This window comes from Osmerus mordax (assembly GCF_038355195.1).
Source record: "Osmerus mordax isolate fOsmMor3 chromosome 7 unlocalized genomic scaffold, fOsmMor3.pri SUPER_7_unloc_1_6, whole genome shotgun sequence".
NCBI classification, from domain to species: Eukaryota; Metazoa; Chordata; class Actinopteri; order Osmeriformes; family Osmeridae; genus Osmerus; species Osmerus mordax.
The window spans coordinates 29682-30000 of NW_027120345.1; positions in this window are offsets into that span (position 1 = coordinate 29682).

The following is a 319-nucleotide window of genomic DNA, read 5'->3' on the forward strand; positions in this document are numbered from 1 at the left end:
CGGTGCATTTGACACCCACAAAATACAAGTCAAACACACTCTCACACTGCAAAAGTTGGGAGCCCCGGGGAACAACACTACTCTCTCGGCCTCCCCGGGGAACAGAGCCCCCAGGGCGGCCAGCACACCTCCGGGGAGGACCCCCCCTGCACCACCTGATCACCGTGGGGCCCTGTTCACCCACTCTTAAGCACCCCCCCTGTGTTAAAACCAAAATAACCCCACTTTAAGAAGTACGTGCCCCTGGGCATCCCTTGCTTTGGGTGCCCGTGCCCCTGGGCGTCCCCCGTCTACAGTGCCCGTGCCCCTGGGCACCCTC